Source organism: Pongo pygmaeus, chromosome 5, assembly GCF_028885625.2.
Source record: "Pongo pygmaeus isolate AG05252 chromosome 5, NHGRI_mPonPyg2-v2.0_pri, whole genome shotgun sequence".
Classification (NCBI taxonomy): Eukaryota; Metazoa; Chordata; class Mammalia; order Primates; family Hominidae; genus Pongo; species Pongo pygmaeus.
Genome location: NC_072378.2, coordinates 131,358,859 through 131,377,451, shown reverse-complemented (window position 1 = coordinate 131,377,451; position 18,593 = coordinate 131,358,859). Strand labels below are relative to the sequence as shown.

General features: G+C 36.8%; 1 protein-coding gene across 32 annotated transcripts in view; it reads left to right on the top strand.

Annotated features, from left to right (window-relative positions):
- The window catches only part of EPB41L2 (erythrocyte membrane protein band 4.1 like 2), a 291,214-nt gene that overhangs the window by 83,438 nt on the left and 189,183 nt on the right, over positions 1–18,593 (top strand). Inside the window, exon 1 of one of the 32 annotated variants that reach the window (XM_054492766.2) lies at positions 1,113–1,216. The exons of 27 other annotated variants lie outside the window; for them this stretch is intronic. The gene's annotated coding sequence lies outside the window, so the exon portion shown is untranslated. Of the gene's footprint in view, positions 1–1,112; positions 1,321–18,593 lie in introns of those variants that run through there. 4 more of the 32 variants (XM_054492741.2, XM_054492763.2, XM_054492730.2 and 1 more) reach the window with 4 other exon arrangements.

The window sequence follows — 18,593 nt, the reverse complement described above, 5'->3', positions numbered from 1 at the left end:
CCTTCTTTTGCCTAACATAGTTTAGTGGCAATATGTTGGAACTAGACCAAGCAAAATATTCTTTTTTAGCTGACTGAATTTTAATGGGACTATACAGTTATAAAATCAAAGCAACCTGTTTGTATATGGTTCTGTCTGGCAGTATCGAGGGGAAGGTACATGCCTTAAACATTGATGATACACTAATTTAGAAATCGTATGTAAATTGTTGTCACTTAATGGTCAAAGTGCTTTTCCTAAATAACAGGCAGGATTTTTATGTTGGAGATAGTTTATTTTATATATTAATTTGTACTTTCAATTAAGATATAATTATTTAATATAATTTCCTTGCAAAGACATTGAGTTATAAAATATTGATAACAACAAGCACCATGTTTTGAATACTCAATATACGTCAGACACTGTTCTATAGGCACTTTTATTTTTAAATATTTTTTTTAGAGATGGGGTCTTGCTGTATTGTCTGGGCCGGAGTGCACTGGGTACTCACGGATGTGATCATTGCATACTACAGCCTTGAACTCCTGGGCTCAAGTGATCCTTCTGTCTCAGCTTCCTGAGTACCTGGGACTAGAGGTGTGTGCCACCATGCTGGTTATCTATGAGCACTTTTACATATATTTATTTATTTAATTCTTGTAGTAACTATTTGTGGTAAGTACTATTATCCTAAGTATCCTATAAGAAAACTGAGGCACTGCAGTTTGAAGTAACTTGCTCAGGGTCACTCAGCCAATTAATGGTGGAGCAGAGATTTGAACCCAGGCTGTCTGGTTCCAGAGCCTATAGCCATAACTACTGTCTTATATTATCCCTAAGAATATGTAAACGACGTCAAACCCCGATCCTATTTGCATTCCCCTCCCCATGGGTTAACTATCTTGAATCAGAGCTAATACTACACTATTGCATTAGGGTATAATTTAATCGTTAGGGGATAGTTTTCATTCAGAAACTAGAAGGCACTGATGAGATTCTACTCATGTTCCTTTACCAGCTTTAGTTATAAAGGGGAAGCGGGAAAATGGAAGCATGTAGAGGATAAGGTGATAACCTCCACCTTACCATCTTCCTTCTTCCCCCTTAAAAAAGAAATGGAATGTTGAGTCTATCTGGAATGTTGACAGGTTACAATGGAGCTGTTGAAGCCTGTTGTTCACAGTACCATTGAAAGGTGAAAATTTGTCTTCACTTGAGTACCTTGAAATGGCAGGTGTGTTATTGGAATATTGGGCCATTGTTGGTCAGTACTGCTGAGTATAGACTTTTGTAGGCATTTATCCTGAATCTGTAGTGACCGGAATTTCAACAAACCAGGTATTTGATACTGTTTTTTCCCTTTTGTTTCTGAAAGGAGCAGAGGATAGAAAGACAATTGTTCTAGCCTCAAGTCCCAGTACACTCATTAGTTAAGTGTGACGGTGGTCAAGTGATGTTGCTTTTCGTGTCTGTTTTCTCTTAGGTGGTTCAGGTACCCTGAAATAAATCCTGATTTATATGTCTGTTGCTCATTCATCTCTGTCTGTGGAGAAAGTGATTTAAAGTGTCCTTTCTTTAAGAAGGAAAGAGCCGGGGCATAGTGGCTCATATCTGTAATCCTAGCACTTTGGGAGGCCGAGGCAGGAGGATTGCTTCAGTCAGGAGTTTGAGACTGGCCTGGGCAACATAGTGAAACCATGTCTCTACCAAAAAAAAAAAAAAAAAAAAAAAAAATTAGCTTTGGAGACTGAGGCAGGAGGATTCCTTGAACTCCAGAGATGGAGGCTACAGTGAACTATGATCTTGCCACTGCACCCCAGCCTTGGTGACAGAGTCATACACTGTCTCAAAAAAATAAAAGAGGGAAAGAAAAATATAGGCGTAGATCTTGGCAAAACATTTGATAAAGTTTTCATGGTATCTTTATATCTTTATAAACAACTTCAGAAAAAAATCTCTTGTGGTTTTTGTTACTGAAATTTTAACCTTGGTCATCTCCTATCCAAGGTATTTTTGCCAGTGATTTTTAATGTTAACTAACAAACAAGGATTGCTTATCAGATATACAGATTTCACAGAAGTTTATAGGGAAACCGAGTAAGCTGTTCCTAGATTGTCTTATTAGCTACAAAATAGGCTGAAATAAATAACATGAAATTTGTTGGGATGTCTTTGAAAGTCTTTGAGTCTCTCCTGACATGTTTTGGCTCTTTGTTCTCCTTTTCCTTCTGTTCTTTGCAGACTTCTTTTCCTCTGACTGTCCTTTCAATTTTCCTGTTTCCCAGGGTTCTGTCCTTAGCCTTTGATTCGTAGCCCTAATTTTTATCACCCAAGACTTTACCTATTTTAATCTGTTAACTCATCTCTCTCTCCAGGCTAAGTCTTTCTCTTGAGTTCTGGATTTCAGTGACTTAGAAGAATCTCTGCCAGCATCTCATCATTTTTAAATGAATGTATGAAATATTTTGTGTAAAATGTGGGCTGTAATGGATTATTTTGCATTGACTTAGAATATTTAGATACCTCATTTTAAGGGGTACATAGTATGCACTAACAGATGTTTGTTCAATAAAGATGAGTGGAAACCATGTCCATGAAGGGTTACTGGGATGTTGAGATGAGGAGAAACTATAGCACCTGAAGAACTAGCCGTTGAAATAACTGAAGGGATAAGACTTACTGGGGGGCAACTTGTTGAGAGCTGATGTTTGAGCACTGCCTTTCTAATTTTGTTTTTGACAAAATCTGCTGGAAGAAATATATTTTACATCTTGACCCTTTATTCAGTATGGATGTGTGTATGTGTATATACATGTATGAATAACAGAAACAAATTTCACAAATTAGTTCTTAACCTTACTGTGTGTATTGTGCTTTGAGATTTTCTTTTCTACTTAATAATAATAAAATTCCAGTCAATAGTCCACTAACTTAATTTCACAACTCACCAGTGGACTGTCACTGCAATTTGAAAAATTCTTTTTCCGTGGATAAAACTAAGAAATTTGGAGAAGGGAAGTTTTCTACCTGGTAGCAGAAGAACTTTTAAAAAGTTGGAGAAGGCTGACGATGGAATGGGGCTGTCTTGGAGTGGAGTGCTTTCCCAAGGCTTGAAGGACCCAGGCAACAGGCTGTTGGAAGGTGGGAGGAAGATTCAGTGGGTGGGAGATGGAGCTTTGTGACCACCAAGGTGTCTTCCAAGCTTAAGATTTTATGATTCCCATCTTGTGACTTGCTGAAATTTTAAGATGATTAAAGTTATTTGAAGACGAAAAAGATTCTGAATTTTATTTACCATGATTCTACTTTTTTGTCAAAAATGTCTCAATTGTTTTAGAAATTAATTTTTAAATTAAAAAGTTTTAAGAATTTTGTGTGCTAACTGTATTTCCATTATTAACTTACTTCCATTTCCATTATTTCAATTTTTTTTTAAACAGAAAAGCATTATTGGCTGGGTGCCGTGGCTCATGCCTGTGATCCCAGCGCTTTGGGAGGCTGATGCCGGAGGATCACTTGAGCCCAGGAGTTTGAGACCATCTGGGGCAACATGGTGAAACTCTGTCTCTACAAAAAATACAAAATAAACTTAGTTAAGCATGGTCACCAGTGCCTGTGGTCCCAGCTACTTGGGAGGCTAAGGTGGGAGAATCTCCTGAGCCCAGGAGGTCAAGGCTGCAGTGAGTGGTGATTGCACCACTGCACTCCAAGCTGGGCAGCAGAGTGAGACCCTGTCTCAAAAAAAAAAAAAAAAAAAAAGAGCATTATTTAGAAAGTTTTAAATATATACAAAACTAAACTGAATAGCATATTGACTCCCTGTTCCTTTCCCACCATTCGGCTTTAACAGCTGTCAGCTCATGGCTGGCGTTCTTTTATCTATCTCTCTATTCACTTCACTTCTTACTATATTATTTGGAAGCAATTCCCAGGCATGTCATCATTCCATCTACATATACTTCGGTATGTATCTATAAAAGATGAGACTCTTGAGAATACCATTATAATAACTAAATAAATTAACAGTAAATCCTTAATGTCATCACATATTCACTATGTTCAGATTTCCATTTGTCTTTGTTTCTTTCATAGTCTCTTATTTGAATCAGGATCCAAGTTAGGTACATACATTGCGATTGTGATAGGTCTCTTCAATTCTCTTTAATCTATCGGTTCTGTCCCCTTCTTTCTTTTACATTTCCTTGCAATTTTTGTTGTTGTTGAAGAAATTGGGTTGTCCTATATCCTTCCTGCAATTTCTGTTTTTCTGATTCCATCCCTGTGTAGTTTAACTTATGCCTTTATCCTATGAATTGGTAGTACATGCAGAGGCTTTTCATCAGCTTCTGGTTCAGTTTTTTTTGTTGTTGTTAATACTTCATTTTGTTGTTGTTAATACTCAAAGAGTATACCTAAATGCTAAATGTAAGGATGTTTGGATTTATTTATTTATTTATTTATTTATTTTTATTTTTTAAGACAGAGTCTTACTCTGTCACCCAGGCTGGAGTGCAGTGGCGCGATTTCGGCTCACTGCAACCTCTGCATCCCGGGTTCAAGGAATTCTGCTGCCTCAGCCTCCTGAGTAGCTGGAATTACAGGAGTGTGCCACTACACCCAGCTAATTTTTTTGTATTTTTAGTAGAACAGGGTTTCGCCATGTTTGCCAGGCTGGTCTCGAACTCCTGACCTCAAGTAATCTGCCCGCCTCAGCCTCTCAAACTTGGGATTTTACAGGCATGAGCCACCTTGCCCAGCCTCGGATTTCTTACTTGGTTCTTCGTTTTTAAAATCAGCCTAAGCCAAATTCCCCATAAAAACAGATGGAACCACTTAGAAATTTGGGAAGATAATAATCCTCTGCAAACACCACATCCAAATACAGATTACACAAGAATTTCTACTCCAGCTTCATTTCCAAAAAAGAAAGGGAGAAAGCAGCTGTCTTAGTAATTTCCGTGTACCACAAACCAGGTTTTCAGTTCAAGTGAGACATTTTACAGTAAAATCAGTCTTGATTTTTCTAGCACAATGATGGAAACTTTTTGGTTTTGCTAGTTAGATTTCTCACCCAGTAAGCAAGTATCCTTGGTGACTCTTTTTTTCCCCCTCTTCTTCCTTGACAGTTAGAAGTAGAAGGATAAAAGTGAGAAGATGTGAAATCAGAAAGCAACCAATTTATGTGGGAAATCAAATAAATGTGTTCTATAGTGATCCTTTGAAGGAATTTGTAATCATTTGTTTTTACTTCTTATTGTGGAAATTCTCCTATGTATAAATAAAGAGGGCAGAATAATACCATACATTTCCTCACCACCTTGTTTTTCCCCTAATGTTTAGTGCATTAAGAGATGGGGATGAAGTCACACTGCTATTCACTGGAATCTTCTCTATTATTTCATTTGTTGTATCAGGCTTGTAGTGTAGGTTTTACATCTTTTTCTTTCTTTTGTTAATGCTGGTAAATCTTTTGCTAGTTTTTATTTTAAGGTCTTTTGGCTGGTACTCATTTTGCTAAGTATTAGATGAAGATTCTATGATGAGGTGAAGATGCTGGGATTAGGGTTCATTCCCTGCATTCTTACTGAGTTTCTTTTTAAAAAAATACTTTTTATAATGGAGGTTTATGCAAACATAGAGTAGAATAATGAATCCCCACGTACCCGCCTTCCAACTAATTACTCCCATATGGCCAGTTTTCATCTGTGGACCTTCCAAACCCATGCTCCCTGTTCCATGCTGGATTGTCTTAAAGCACAGTTTATCACTTCATTCACCCTTTTTAAAATAGGTCTGTGATGAGTAAGCATTAAACAAAATGAAAACCACAATACTGTTGTTACATCTAAAAAACTTACTTTCTTAAATTATCAAATATTCAATGTGTGTTCATATTTATCCAGTTGTTTCATAAATGCTTTCATAGTTAAAGTTAGAATCCAAATAAGATCTATATTATGTTTGGTTTATATGTCTCTTGAACACAGTATCTTAATATGTACTTTGTTTCTCTTCTTTTTCTTTCAGTTTATTTGTTGAAGCTGTGTTGTTTGTTCTATATTCAATTGATTTGTTGAAACTCTATTGTTTGCTCTATAGAGTTTCCCACATTCTGGAATTTGTTGATTGCATCCCTGCCTGTGGTGCTGTTTAATATGTTTCTCTCTTCTGAATTTCCTATAAATTGGTAGTAGATCTGGGGCTTAATCAGATTCAAGATTAATTGGGAGTTAGGAGTATAGAATCCTTCCTAGTTATTAGTGTGTATTTCTTACTGCTTCCTATCAAGTGATACAATGTAGGATTAGTTTTCTTTTTGGAATGAAGATTGATCAGTGAGCTCAGGTGTTTCTAGCTGGACTGATCCATCCATCAGTCTGATGGGAAAAGCTTGATTTCCCATTAAGCTTTTTTGCCTAATGGTTTTTAACAGCCATTGGTGATTATTGCCTAGATACATTATTTCCTTACATTAACTTTTTCCCATATGTTTTTTCCTGAAGTAATTTAAATTATGAAACATCACATTTCAGCGCTAACTTTTTTGTTATGTATTTGTAAAAAACATGGACAGTTTCCCGTTTAACCAGCACACTATTATATTAATCAGTTGACAGTAGTTCTCTAATATTTTCTAATATCTGTGCTACGTTAAAGTCTCTCCAGTCATTCCCATGATGTCTTATATAGTGTGTTTGGCAAACTGGGATCCTGCCAAGGAGCACGTATTGCATTTAGTTGTGGTTATCTCACTAAGTCACTTACAATCTAAAATAGTTCTTCCCCTTCCTTTTTCATTCCCTTTTCATAACGGTGACCTGTTGGAGAGATGCAAGATGTTACAGGTCTTGGAGAATCTTTGTTTTTCTTGGTGAGGTATTTAATTTATTCGTCTAAACTCTGTATTTTCTGTAAAGTAGAATTTAGATCTAAATTCTTGATTAGACTCAGAACAAACATTTTTGGTAAGAGTGTTTTCATAGCCAACTTGTATGGTTTACATTGCTTCATATCAGGCACCACATAATGCAGTTATCTATTAGTGAAGCTAAGATTGAGTAAGGTGATGACAGATCTCCCCGTTGTAAAATTATAGTTTTCCCTTTGATACTGGCATATAATCTGGGAGGAGTGAGATGTTGGTACCATACAAATAGTTAGTTCCTTGACGTCTTTGACATGATAGTGTTAGTATCCATTGGTGATTTTACCTGAATCAGTTACCTCTTTGGGAATAGCAAAATGGTGATAAAATGGGATTTTTAAAGAATTGTGGTAAAATACCCATACCTAAAATTAACCATTGTAGCCTTTTTTATTTGGAGACAGAGTCTCGTTCTGTTGCCCAGGCTGGAGTGCAGTGGCGCAATCCCAGCTCACTGCAACCTCTGCCTCCTGGTTTCAAGCGATTCTCATGCCTCAGCCTCCCAAGCAGCTGGGATTACAGGTGCACACCTCCACACCTGACTAATTCGTTGTATTTTTAGTAGAGATGGGGTTTCGCCATGTTGGTCAGGCTGGTCTCGAATCCCTGGCCTCAGGTGATCTGCCTGCCTTGGCCACCCAAAGTGCTGGAATTACAGGTGTGAGCCACTGCACCCGGCCACCATCTCAGCCATTTTTAAGTATATAGTTTAGTAGGGGTAAACACATTCACAATGTTGTGCAACCAGTCTCTGGAACTCTTGCAACATTAACACTGTATACCCTAAAATGGAATTTTTAAGTTTTATTATTTCTTCAATTTCATTAGGTTGCAATTTTCTGAGCAAAATAGCTTTCCCTCATTAATGTGGGCTATTTGATTACTGTGAAATACAGCCCTTTATTTGAAATGCAGGATAAATACTTAATTTTCCCCTTTATCAAATTTCAGAATAAGCTGTTGGTATAATAGTTATCTCAAGTTTTTTTTTTTTGGTTGTGATTCTCTTTTTGAGTATCATTTTTGACTTAAGGATTTTTATATATTCAGTGTTTCAGTCAATTACAGGCATTCTTTTTGATGTTCAGATTGTCCCAACTTTGGCCATCCTCTTCAAACTGGCTCCTGTATCCTTTTGACACAACCTTGTCAGGCCTTGGAAGCAAGGTGTATGTTTATTTAAAGGCAGTAATATTTCTTTTGGGGAATAACATCAAATCTCCATTGATCGTGGCACAGAAAGCATTTACATTATAGGAAGGTGCTACAGAGCACGGTGAAACCTTGATACTGAGGCCCTAATTCAGCAAATGGAAAAACAGGGTAAAGTTAGATGATCTCTAAGGCCTCTGGTCTGTGATCTTTTACTACCTATAAAACTGTTTCGCTATTTGGTTATTTTTGGAACAAAATATTTCAAGGGTTTGCGTGTTGTTAAATTTTGTGTTAAACAGCATCTTCATTACTTTCTTCCTATTCTGATAGTTTCCTGGGCCATGGATTAAAGGATTGGAAATTTGGAAATGTAGGAGTTCCCACATATTTTACAGTTACAAAGTCCATACCCAGAGGAAGTGAGAAGGGGTTTGCGTCCTAACCTTTGCCTTTTATTCCAACATAACATAGCTAAACATTCTGTTGAGAGAAGGTCAACCTTGTAATGCTGGATCAATAAGCTGCTGTCTTGTTTCCTGCAGACAGCTTTATTTCCTCTGGTTTGGGTAAACAGATGAGGATTCATCGAGAGTTTAAATATATAACTGAATTTGTGAAGAACCGTTTTCTAATGGAATAACATAATACTTATATCATGTTTCTAAGCCTCTGGGAAGTCACTGTCTGACACTTAAAAAAAATGTTGGTTTTGTAAATTGACTTTTCTTTTCCTAATGTAGAGTTTAATGTGGAAAATGGTCACTCTTTTCAGTTTTGTAAGTTTTTTCCCCAGAATAAATGTGGCTCAGTTTTATCCTTATGCTCCCAATAGTCACTATCATGACTCTTTTGTTAGGCATTAAATACGAATTGCCGGTTTGAAATACTTTGAACACTTACTGAATGTTGGGCAGCAGTACAAATAATACAGCTGCTTACCATACTAATAAAAACAAAATGCTGTGCCTTGAAAAACCATTTCTTCTCCAAGAATGAAAGAAGTATTATGGAATTCTGTATTTATTTACCAGTGACTTACATTTTGGAGTAAATAAAAGGTTATACTGTATTTTAGTTAAAATTATTTCTTTTCAGTGTTAGGAGGCATGGTTGATTTGTGAAATAACTTTACAAGATTATTTTTATAACTATAAGTAGACCATTACTTATTTTTAAAGAACTAGCATTTAAAAAATGTGTGAAATTGCTTTAACTGTGAATACTGTTATATCTAGTAAATAAAGTTATTCTATGAATTTTCCAGATGGTGATAGCAACTAGAATAATTTGATTCATCATTTCTGTCTCATTCATGATATTAATGAATTGTGAATTAGTACAATTAAAATCTGCACTGGATTGTCCCATATAAGACTCTACAGGCTTGGTGTTTCTTAAATGAGAAATACCAGTATATATTTTTAGAGAGGAAGTTATTTTCTGCATCACTGTATGAAGGATTTAAGGCATTGAATAGGGAATAACTATGATAAAATTGCTTAAAATTTTATTATATTGCTTAAATTGCTTATATTTCTTTTTTATTTTGAAGGTACCTGGCCTTCAAAACAAATCAAGCTGAAATACATTAAAAATAAAAAGAAATATAAAAATGAAGATCCACATATGTGTTTATTGATACTCTGTTTATGTGTATTTTTGTATGTATATATACAAGAAATATTTTTAAAAGACGTAATGCTTGATAAATCTCTCTTCTCTGAAATGTCTACTGTAAATTTTTGCAGATTTTTTCCCCCTTGAATATAATCCTTAAATGTTTTAGGTTTTTAGGGCTGGGTGTGATGGCTCACGCCTGTAATCCTGGCAGTTTTGGAGGCCGAGCTGTGCAAATCACTTGAGCTCAAGAGTTTGAGACCAGCTTGGCCAAGATGGTGAAACCCTGTCACTACAAAAATTAGAAAAACTAGTCAGGTGTGGTGACGCATGCTTGTTGTCCCAGCTACTCTGGAGGCTGAGGCAGGAGAATCGCTTGAGCCCAGGAAGTGGAGGTTGCAGTGAGCCAAGGTTGCACCACTGTACTCCAGCCTGTGCAACAGAGTGAGACTCCATCTAAAAAAAAAAAAAAAAAAAAAAAGTTTTAGGTTTTCAAAGTATAAAGATGAATAACATTTTTGAAAAAAAAATTACCATAATTAATAGCTGAGACTAATTTTTTCAGTTTTATTTTCTTAAAGCATTTTATAAGCATTTATATGTTTTAGAGCCACTTTTTTTCAAACCCTGGGCCCTGTGTACGTGAGTCATATCATCTAAGGCACAGCTCATATGTCAGCTTTTCTAAGTCTTTTCTAACTCCCACAAGTAGCGTTAATACCTCTGTCTTTTGTGGCACTTACCAGGTTGGATTTTGAAATCCTAAAAATGTCAGTTTTCTCCACATATATAAATTTTTTCAGGGCAGCAGCCCTAATTTATTCATGTATTTCCAATGATCAGCATATAGTAAGGCATTCTGTAGATGCTTGTGGAATGAATGAAAACCAGTAAATGAAATGAAAGTTGTAATAAAGTTCAGATTGTTTAATGGTTTGCTTGTTTTGGAATAAGCAAATACATTAGCTGCTTTTGGCAATATTTTTATTGTACAGAAATTTCTGAAGTGCTAATCGTAATGTGAATTGGCTTATAGTTGAATTTGAGACAGATTCTTCAATGGAGAAGGTGGAGGTGATCAGCTCACAACTTCTGCTTTGCAACCTAACAGCGACTTACCCAACGATACCTCTTTCCTGCCCCTCAGTGGAAAAGATGACCTTGTTTCAGTCTGTGCATAAGTACGCTTATCCTGGCTGTGCCCTAGAATTCTGTCTCTTCACTTCTGGCCTATTCTCAGATATCCTATTAATTAACCCATAACTGGTTTTTTTCCCCTTTGTTTAGACAATGGTATTCAACCCTGGCTTGTACAATAGAAACATTTGGGGATCTTAAAAAAAACTTGGGCCTCAATCCAGATAAATTGTATCAGGATCTTAGAATCATAGTTGGAGGAGATAAAAGTTATTTTATGAAGGAATTGAGACTTAGAGACTTTAGGGGACTTTTCTAAGCTAATGCTTCTAATTAGTCTAAAAACTTGAGGCAAGAACTGTGGTTGCCATTCCCATCCCATTGTCCCAGAATCGTTGAATCCCATTCGTTTGGTTTCTCATTGGTTTTCATCCTCTTACTTTCCTTTTCCCAGTTTATTCTACTCTTTATGCTGTTTTTTTATTACATCCGTCTTCTGCTCTTTAAGATGCTATTATTGTTTTATTATGCCACTCTCTTGCTCAGTAACCTCTAGTAGCTCCTTTCTACCTATGGTGGAGGTAAAAATGAGCAGTTCATGTTCTCTCCTCCCTTTTCCCCCCATTGGATCTTATGCTGTAGCTAGGGGATCCTTTCCTGACTTCTATACAGCTATATATTTTTGAGAATTTTACAACATTCCATAAACTGTACCTGGAATTCCTTCCTCCTTTCACTTTGCCTACCTGGTTCCTACACCAAATTACAGAATGTTAGCTCTAGAAGATTATAATCATCCTTTAAGTCAGTTTTTGAAATTGCAAATAGAAAAATTGAGACCCTGAAATTTTAAATGATCCCCCACTGCCCATCACCCAGGTCACAAAGCAAATTAGCCTCAGATCCAGGTTATAACTAATGTCTCTCTGTTCACTTTTCACTTTGAAGATGTAACTGAGATTTGACTGTTTCTCTCAAACCTTCTCTGATCAACTTAGAGGGTCTATTTTGGCCTCTAAACTTTGGTGCCATTTTTTTAATCATGGCAGCATTTGTGCTTTCTCTTGTAGTAATAATTAGCAGTGATATTGCTAACCTCTCACTTCTGAACTCTGGACTGTTAAGCATATTGCTTATCTCATTTAACCTCACAAGCACACATAGATATTGTTATCCACATTATAGAAGTAAGGAAGCTGAAATTTAGAGAGGTAAAAGTCTTAAAGGGTCGAAGTTTAGATTTGAATCCAGGTCTATCTGGTCACAGAACTGGACTCAATACCCTGTATTGTATTCTTTTACACAGAAAGTTTGAAATGTAAGGCTCTGGATAACAATAAATAGGTCACTAAATGTCTTTGAATTTTCTACTACATCTATCCCAGAAGAGCTCAGTAAATATTTATTGACTTCAATTGGAAAGATCATAACTTTTGACCGCATCTTGAAGATAAAGTTGTTGGTGTATGTCAGGGAAGGAAGCAGAAGGGGAGATGGGAAGTACAAGAGTAGGACTACATTTAGGCTCTAGATCTAGGAAGGAGACAAAGGTGTGGAGGTGATTGAAGTTTCTTTGGAATGATATGGACAGCAGAGGTTCATAACTTTCCTCATTTGCTGGTGGTAACCCAACATTACACATTGATTCACCTGTAAGAGTTTGCGATAGCATCTCAGTTGCCATTGTCATTGCTGGCTTTGCTCACTGTTGTGTTTGGCATTTCCTTCCTTAAGTAGTCCTGAAACTGTCTCACAACAAGAGTATTAACAAATACCTTTCCTTGTAAGGTTGGTTGTTTTAGCCAACAGAGGTCTCGGTTGCTTTTCTTAGGTAGGATCTTGAACTTTGTCTTCTTAACTAAGAGCTCCCAAACTGGTAGCATGCTTAAGCTGTGCAAGTCATTTTCTTGTGGATGTGGGATGTGTGAATGATTGTCCTTTTGTAGTCAGGCAGTTAGGTGTGGAGAATCTTTTCTCCCTTCTTCTGCGTGTTAGGAAAGTGAAACCCTTAAGCTGTTTAAGCATATTGATTTTCCATTTTTCTAGGATTTAAGTTTAGTCTTGTTTGTTCTTTTGAACTAACCCCTGTAGGATATTGTGCCAGCTTAATTCTTTAGTGATCACAGGAATATGGGAATGAACCCAACCTTCAGATAGATTCAAGAGTTGTAGGGTGATCTTTGAAGTATAGTTTTCAGGACATTTGAATAACCTTTTTAAAATGAATGCCATTACTTGAAAGCGAGGATAAGTGACATGTTCAAGCCAAACTAAGTGTAGGAAGAACACCAGTCTAGGGATAAGAGACCTGAGTTGTTCTAGTCCTTATTTTGTTATAACCAGTTGTATGATTTTGGAAAAGTAATTTTGAGTTTAATTTTCTTCATTTCCTTTTTTGACACAGGGTCTCAATTTGTTGCCCAGGCTGGAATGGAGTGGCGCCATCTTGGCTCACTGCAGCCCCGGCTAATTTTTGTACTTTTTGTAGAGACGAGCTTTCACCTTGCTGCCCAGACTGATCTTGAATTCCTGGGCTCAGGCAATCTGCTTGCCTTGGCTTCCCAAAGTTCTGGGATTACAGGCGTATGACACTACACCTGACCAGTTTTCGTCATTTCTAAACTTTTAATGAGTTGGATTATATTATACTGTCCCCCCTGACCCCCAATATGTTTACTGGTCTCAGACCCCAAATTCAGTTTGTTTCTCATAGATAAGAAACCATAGTTAACATTCCCTTTGTGTGGTTAAGAAAATAGGTCTCTAGTGTCAACTTGCAGTAGTATTACACCTTGTAGTATGTTCAGAAACTGGCATGCTGACTTTATGGTTCTCCATATTCATTAGATGTTTTACCAGTCATAAGCTCTTTCTATGCTTATGTCTTCAAGTAATTGTTGGTGATGATAGATTTAGCCCTTCAGTTTCATTTTTTATTGTGGTAAAATACATATAAAGATATATTAAAAACGATACAAAAATATGTAAAAAATTTGCCATTTTAACCATTTGTACAGTGCAGCTCAGAAGCATGAAGTATGTTCACAATGCTGTGCAACCATCACCACTATCTATTTCCAGAACTTTTTCATCGTCACAAACACAGACTCTGTACCCATTAAACAGTAACTCCTCTTCCTTTTTCCTCGCAGCCCCAGGTAACTTTTATTTTACTTTCTGTTTCTATGAATTTGCCTATTCTCAGTACTTCATAAAAGTGGAATCATACAATATTTGTCTTTCTTTATCTGGCTTATTTCACTTAGCATAGTGTTTTCAAAGTTCATTCATGTTGTAGCATGTGTCAGAATTTTATTCCTTTTTAAGGCTGAATGATATTTTATTGTATGTATATGTCTTACTTATCCATTCATCTATTGTTGGACATTTTTGTTTCTACCTCTTGTCTATTGTGAATAATGCTGTTATGAACATTGGTGCACAAATATCTGTTTGGGTCCCTGCTTTCACTTCTTTTGAGTGCATACTTATGTGTGGAGTTGCTAGGTCATATGGTAATTCTTAAATTTGTGGGGAACAAACAGACAATTCTACAAGGGATGTGCCGTTCATTCTGTATTCCTGCCAGCAACTCATAAGGGTTTTATTTCCTCTACCTCCTTGCCTATACTTGTTTTGCTCCTTCCTTCCTTCCTTCTTTCCCTCTCCCTCCTTCCCTTCTTTCTTTCTCTCTCTCTTTTCTTTCTTTGCCTTTCTCTGTCTCTTTTTTTTCTTTTTTAAATCATGGCCATCCTGGCCAGGCACAGTGGCTCACGCATGTAATCCTAGCACTTTTGGAGGCTGAGGAAGGTGGATCACGAGGTCAGGAGTTCAAGACCAGCCTTGCCAAGATGGTGAAACCCTGTCTCTACTAAAACTACAAAAATTAGCCAGGTGTGGTGGCAAGCGCCTGTAATCCCAGCTACTCGGGAGGCTGAGGCAGGAGAATTGCTTGAATCCAGGTGGCAGAGGTTGCAGTGAGCTGAGATCGCGCCACTGCACTCCCAAAGTGCTGGGATTTCCCAGAGTGCTGGGATTTCAAGCGTGAGCCACCGCGCCCAGCCTTAAATTTTTTTTTGTTATTGTTAGTCTTTGATTTTTAAATGTAACATTGAATAAAGAGGTACCATTACGAGGTTAGTACACTTAACTTCAGCATTGGTATATATAAAATTGTTACCTTATGGTTATTATTTTGGCAGGACTGGTAGATAAGAATACATCCTCTTTCATACAGTTTTTCACAAATAATAATTCTTTTGTGACTTGAGACATTAAGTGATGTAGTAAACAGAATTTTTTTCTGTTACTTTTCTGTAAAGTTCCAGGCTCGAGTCCATGCCTTGGGCAAGTTAACCTAGCAAGTGAGCTTACCTTGTAATATCCTGGGATGATGGTCACTCTGCCTCACTACTGGTTCTTGAGATTAAAGTATAAATCTGAAAGTGCTTTGTGAACTGAATAATGCCAATTTTTATTTTTTACTTTGGCCCACTGAGATACTGTGACCCTCTGTGCAAGCGAGTTTTTAATCAAGAGGGAAAAAAGTGAAGGTTTATGTAGCACTTGTCTTTAAAAGAACCAAAATTATTTCATTTATTCCCTTTACATTCTCGGGAGCTGAAAGAAGATAAATGCTACTACATCTTAGGGATGAAAAAACTGAAGGAAGGATGAAACCCTTGTATTTTTCCATAGCTTTGTAAGCCACTGTACCAGTCCCTCTTCAAGCAAGACTTTATTGTGCTGGCTAGGGCTGTCTCTGTGGTTCTTGACATGGTAATATATAGGAATATTATGTATGATATATGAGACTATATGGGACTATAACTGATGTAAACTTGGTTTATGGGCTTATCTGATAAGCATTTCTTTGAGTAGTTTTCTCTTCAAATGTGTTTTTAGGGATATTTTCTCAGGGTTGAAGCCATTTTGAAATTTGCTATAGTTTAAACAAATGCCTTGCTTCCTCTCCCTTTTATACCCTCTTCACTTTGGAGTAAGTATAGCTATGCTCTCTTCAAGAAAGAATTTCATAGCATTTAAAGAGGAAAATATTATCTTCTGCCAATGTTCATATTAACATAGCATTTCTTTTTCTAATTTTTTTCTAGTTCTCATTTGTGTACATTGATAAATGCCACCTTCAGAATTGGAGAAAGGTTGAGATAGAAAATATATATTATCAGAGCATCATGGTCAAAAGATTCATTTTATAGTGACAATTACTATCTCACAGATTGGATTATTTATTTCTTTTGATTGTAAATGTTTACAATTCTACTGAATTTTCAGCTAGTGTGCTTATAAGTTATTTTCTTTTTTGTGTGGCAATTCATATGACAGAAGAATTGAATGAGGAAATTAGGAAGTTTTGAACTGTAACATTTGCCAGGAGTTGGATTTAATTTATTAGTAAAATTTCCAGTTAATTAAATAAGATAATTCTAATATTTATAGGTTACTGTGTATTCTTTCAGCATGCTCCTTGGTACAAAACTATTCAATTGAATTTACTAACTATATATGATTATCTTGGAGCCTTTTTTGGTACCCTATCAGCTGTTTCTATGGCAATTTTTTGTTCATTGTCATCACTTATAGCTTACTCTATTATGGCTTTTTAAAAAAAGAAATCTCTGTATATTTTCTCATTCTTACTCGTTTGCTTACTTTTCTATCCATTAGTCTAAATTGACATTTAGGTAAATTGGCTTTTAAGTTGAATACTTAAGCCAATGATTCAGTTATTTTGTCTTTTCTGGGGTGGGTAGTGCCTACTAGATATTTAATTGTGCTGCATTTTAATATTTCTTACCATTCACTATAAACTTTTTTTTTAGACAGGATCTCCCTCCATTGCCCAGACTGGAGTGCAGTGGCGCCATCTCGGCTCATTGCATCCTTAACCTCTTGGGCTCAGGCTATCCCCCCACCTCAGCCTCCTGAGTAGCTGGGACTACCGGTGCATGCCACTGCCATGCCTTGCTAATTTTTGTACTTTTTTTTTTTTTTCTGTAGAGATGGGATTTTGCCATGTTGCCCAGGCTGGTCCTCGAGCTCCTGAGCTCAAGTGATCCGCCTGCCTTGGCCTCCCAAAGTGCTGGGATTACAGGCGTGAGACACACCATGCCCTGCCTCTCCATACACTATTTAATACATCAGACCCTTTGGTACCTCTAGGCAGAGGACCACAATTAATTTATGAGCAGCTGTTGCTGTATACATGTAATTACGTTTGACTACAAATGCATCTTTACAAAATGGGCCTAGTGGAATCATAATATAAATGGTTCAGATTGACTTAATTCAGATTAAGAAAATTGTTTCATACTGAGGTAAGTGCTTGAAAAATTGTCTATTTAAAAATGCAGTGCATTTTAAAGAGTTACTATTTGAGGATCTAAAATATACAGAGAAGGCTGCATATTCTAGTTTGATCTTATTACCATCCAAAAGAAAGCTTACATAGAAATGATTTGTCACTTTCTGCTTTCTGAAGAAGATATATTAGTCTTTTAGCCAGGTCCTGGCTATTTAGTCAGTTGAGAAACACTTTCATTAAAAACCTATTGGTAGAAATTTGCCAGTTTATGGAGCACTTGCTCAAGTAGTTGGTTTTCTGAGAGGCAGTGGTGAGACCAGGATGTTCCATCCCCAAGGAGGGCCCTGCAGCCCATCTCAGCCCGGCCATGTTGTGCTGTGAGAGGTTCCTCTATCCATTGGTCAAGGAAGGGATCAGGCCCTGCAGTCACACTGCCTTTGCCTCTTGCTGACTTTATTCTTGAGCGAGTCACTTGGCAGAGCCTCTGGTTTCTCTTAGGGTTGCTGTAAGCATAGAGCACGGGGTCCTTGTAGGGAGCAGATAACAGTAGGGCCCTGAACCATTTGTTAAAGTCATTGAGGAGCTGCAAACAGTGGTCCTGAATAGTTTTTAGTGTGTGTGAAACTGTGATTGAAACTGTACATGTGTGGAAAGCCACAGTCCAATTGTGCAGGCTGGGATGTTGCATTTAAAAAAAAAAAAAAAAAAAAGAAAAATCCTCCCCTGAGGATTTCATTGTTGGCTAAAGGGCTCAGAACAATCAGATCTTGCTTTGGGCTTTTAGGTATTGTGGCACCAACAGCTGTATTCTGTTAAAGATCAACTTTGGGCTGTTTGATAGCAGTTAAATGTCACTGGAATGTTTAGGCAATTGCTTTGTAATTTGACAGGCATCTCTAAGTTTTTCCGAAGTAAATGTATTAAATCTAAGTCAACCTTTGACATGTAAATCACATTCAGGATTCCATGGGGGTTGAGGTGGGAGAATGAACTTTTAATTTCTGGAATTAATTTGGCAGTTTAAAAATAGAGCTGTGATAGCTCTAATGTTGAATCCTTTCTGCGTGTTTAAAAAATTATTTCTATAGAATGAAATTGTAGAATGTAAATATAGCTTCTAAAAGGACAGTTATTAATGTGCTATTTAGCCAGGTGGTTTTCAGAATTTGACTAGTGGAATTAAGCATGCTTTTTTTTTTTTTTTAAACAAATGCTCAAATAGGGTGGGTGTGATATTTTCAGGTTTTTGCAAAACCCTAAACTGTTATGCTTTTCAGTCCTAAGCAAAACAGAAAAAAACATCAGTATTCCCTTGATGCTTTTCCCAAGTATAGCCCACTAAAGGAGGAAGTTATACGGAGACAAAGTCTTGTATTTCTTTACCGGAATTTTGGGAAGTAGAGAGATGTCAGGGAGGAAAATACCCATGCAAATATGAAATATTCAAGACTT